The sequence below is a fragment of the Berghia stephanieae genome, chromosome 2 (genome assembly GCF_034508935.2).
Source record: "Berghia stephanieae isolate SIO BIC M18660-M18661 chromosome 2, UCSD_Bste_1.3, whole genome shotgun sequence".
NCBI classification, from domain to species: Eukaryota; Metazoa; Mollusca; class Gastropoda; order Nudibranchia; family Aeolidiidae; genus Berghia; species Berghia stephanieae.
Genome location: NC_088361.1, coordinates 90,110,952 through 90,115,258, shown reverse-complemented (window position 1 = coordinate 90,115,258; position 4,307 = coordinate 90,110,952).

Genomic DNA, 4,307 nt, shown 5'->3' with positions numbered 1-4,307 from the left:
CTGTCTTTTTATTAGTTTTAATTGGTCATGGGGGTTCAATAGTTCATTGGTAAAGCACTCGTCTCACAAGTAATAGGTCTGGTAATCTGCCATACTCTGAAAATACACATATTTAAAATTTTGGCCAGAAAACTCATCCTTCAAATATCAATCGATAAAACGGCCATCATCTTGGTAAAAACTCTCAAATCTGGGACTTCACGTGTCTGACAGGAGTAAATCCCATGAGCCATGTAATCTATACACGTTTCTAGTCCCATGTAAACACAAGGTTCATGCCAAGAAGGTTACATAAACATGATTTATAATATTAATATCACATAGCGGCCAACTTTTCAAAGAACCAAAAAGGAACACCCTAATGCACACTACAGTCATGACCAAAAATGGCAGAATGTTTGGACTATAATAAAATATAATCTAGATTTAGAGCTATACCACTCTATTTGTCTCTTCCTTGTTTTAAATTGCTAGTCAAAAAATCATTAACCTGGGACATACCAGGGTCATTTCCTTACATATAAACAGTCTATTCATCTTTTTTTTTTTTTCTTACTCTCCAACTTGCCAAATTGGATCAGTTGGCCACTATGATATATTAAACTCTTGTTTCTTGCACTGAGGTGTGCCACGAATACACCTCACATTATATATGTTTGTGCTTTATCCACCGCGAGTGTTGCACAAAATTTAGATTTTAAAATGAAATAAATATAAGATCATGGGTGCTATCAGGTTAGGTCAAAAAAGCCTGAAATCCATTTCCATCAAATCCAAAAACCCTGAAACTTATTTTGCTATGTGACCTTTTGCCTCAAACAAAATGGTAATATGTTGAGATCATAAAGATGCAGGAGATTAATTAAAATCCATTTTTAAAAACCGGAAATCTTGCACCCATGTAAGATGGTTGGGGTTTTTTTTTTAGCTGAACACTCTTGAAGATCAAAGACCAACAGTTAGCTCAATTTTGCATAAGCAAGGACAAGGTTTGATCCCTGGTGGAGTCCTAATTTTATTCAACAGTGCTAGATAGCTAGATGTTAGATTTGGCTAAAAGTACCATGCAATAGACAAACATCATATCAAACGGTTAGTAAATCTAGCATGGCAATTTTTTAAATCGCTTACATTTGCAAAAAATACAGAAAAATCCTGGATTTGCATTGCATTCGCAAAATCTGAATCTTTTGGCAATTTCTTGCAATTTTTCCTGATTTTGTGTGTGCACCATAAAAAAATGGATAGAACCGTCTTGTAACTTGTATTTTCCTGGCTTGAATGTAAAAGATGATAAATTGGGAGTAGCTTCTGTTAGATATGCAGTTTCCCCGTTTGTTTTTGAAAGAGATATTTTTTTCACTGTAACAAGGGAAATAATTGCACAGCAATTTTCTCACAGTAATGTTATCGAAAGACCTCTATATTCACCATAGGCTGTTTAATACTGCTGTATTGTAATGGGTTGCTTATTTTCTGATCAGACAATAAAGAGGTGGGGCCCTTGTGTTATTCATGTTATTTCGATAAAACAAATCAAAGTAAAGTTTCGATTGACCCAGTTACTCTGATTAGTGAGCACCAGTGGGGATTGAACCAGGGGCCATTTGAGATAGACATCTGTGGTTTGTTTTTATGTTTTTAAGGGTTTTAGGGCGATTGCAACACATTAAGGTCATATCAGCGCCAGTAAAAAGGAAGAAAATGGGATAGTAAAAAGTTCTAGAGTTACAATTAAAGCACCCAAGAAAAAGTAAGGCATAGGGGAACTGGAAACAAATAGGGATCAGATGTAGATTCCAAGAGCAAACCACCAATGTAATTAGTTTGAGATCACCTATAATAAGTCTCATCCGGACACAAGCATAAAATCCAACAAAGAGGAATACACTCAAATGCTTACATTATACATTCAAAATAACAAATATAATAATACATAACAGAGAGATGATTTACTAGGAAAAAAATATCTCCCAAAACAATAACTATGCATTCAACTGTTTCTCTCCCAGCTCGGACTCTCTGGGTGGGGACCCTGACCTCCCATAGCGGGCAGCGAGGTACATACTGTGTCTTCTATCCCTTTATATCTTATCCAACAAGCTTTCTGTCTTTGTCTTGGAATGAGATTACTTGGTTTTTTCCGGGCCCTCGTCGGAGTCCTGGCTGAGAGGGAAACAGTCAAATGCATAGTTATTGTTTTGGGAGATGATATTTTTTTCCTTGTAAATCATCTCTCTGTTATGTATTATTATATTGGTTATTTTTAATGTATAATGTAAGCATTTGAGTGTATTCCTCTTTGTTGGATTTTGTGCTTGTGTCCGGATGAGACTTAGGTGGTCTCAAACTAAGTACATTGGTGGTATGCTCTTGGAATCTACATCTGATCCCTATTTGTTCCCATTCCCCTTTGTCTTACTTTCTCTTGGGTGCTTTAATTGTAATTCTAGAACTTTTTACTATCCCATTTTCTTCCTTTTTACTGGCGCTGATATAACCTAAATGTGTTGCAAGCGCCGTAAAACCCTTAAAAACAATAAAAACAAAACCAGCTCGGACTCCGGCCAGGGCCAGGACAAAACCAAGTAATCTCATTCCAAGACAAAGACAGAAAGCATGTTGGAAAACAGATAGAAGACATAGTATGTACCCCCCTGCCCACTATGGCAGATCAGGAAAAAAGGGATTTTTAATGCACCTGGTGATTTCGAGGACATGATTTACTGTGACATTGACTTTTTAAGTCATTTCAGCAGCAGTAAAAAAGAATAAGATAGGATAGATTCACTCACATGAACATGATTTACAAGTACAAGGGGAAAGAATATCTCCTGAAACAATATACATTTGGCTGATTCCCTCTAAGCTGAGGACTCTGGCCAGGGTCGGGACAAACCAAGTTATCTCATTGCAAGACAGAGCATCCTGGAAAAGGGAAACTACCTGGGAGATAGAAGGCACAACAAGAACACCTCCCATCCCACCATGGAAGGTCAAAAGACCCCACCCAACACTTTGGGGTCAGTAAGAATATCCAAGAAAAAGTAAGATGAAGAGAAGTTAGGAACCAAGCGTATCCTTGTAAGGGCGAGGAACACTGCAGCACATGTCAACCGCTACACCTTCAATAGAAAGTCAATTGGACTTCAACCTCTTTAAACAAAGTGTCTAAGTCTAATCGAATCAATATGTTGGGCAATTTAATTATAAAATTCAGGCCGGCTTTAGGCTGCTCCAGAAGCAAATTCTACATTTTGCAGGGAGTGGAAAGATCAACCAATCAGTTATGCTGGATTGTTTTGTGTGTTTTAAAAGGTTTTTCGAAGCTTGCGACACCTATAGGTCATTTCAGCGCCATTAAAAAGGAAGAAAATGGGATAGTCACAATTTTATAGATTTACTATTAAAGCACACAAGTAAAAGTAAAACAAAGGTGAAACGTTCAAATGGGGAAAAGATGTAGATTCCAAGAACACACTATCAGTGTACTTAGTTTGAGATCACCTAAAAGTCTCATCCAGACACAAGCACAGGATCCCACTAAGAGGACTACAAACCGATAATATATTCAAATGAAAAGCATAAAAATACATAACAGAGAGATGATGCAAAAGGGAAAAAATATCTCACAAACATAATACTATACATTTGACTGTTTTACTCTCAACCAAGGACTCCAGCAAGGGTCAGGACAAAACCAAGCGATCCCATTCTAAAATATAGACAGAAAGCAATCAGGAAAGATATAGGGGGAAAGAAGACCCAACAAGTGATATCCTGCCCACTATGGGAGGTCAGAAGACCCAACATAGTTATTCTGGGTTGACATTGGCCTGTACATTGGGCTGTCAGTGTATGTTTTGTTTTTAAGGGTTCCGGTTTCACGATGCTTGCAACACATTTAGGTTATATCAGTGCCAGTAAAAAGGAAGAAAATGGGATAGTAAAAAGTTCTAGAATTACAATTAAAGCACCCAAGAAAAAGTAAGACATAGAGTAGAGGAACTGGAAACAAATAGGGATCAGATTCAGATGTAGATTCCAAGAGCATACCACCAATGTACTTAGTTTGAGATCACCTATGTCTCATCCGGACACAAGCACAAAATCCAACAAAGAGGAATACACTCCAATGCTTACATTATACATTCAAAATAACAAATATAATGATAAATAACAAAGAGATGATTTACAAGGAAAAAAAATATCCCCCAAAACAATAACTATTCATTTGTTTCCCTCCCAGCTAGGACTCCAGCGGGGGCCAGGACAAAACCAAGTAATCTTATTCCAAGACAAAGAAA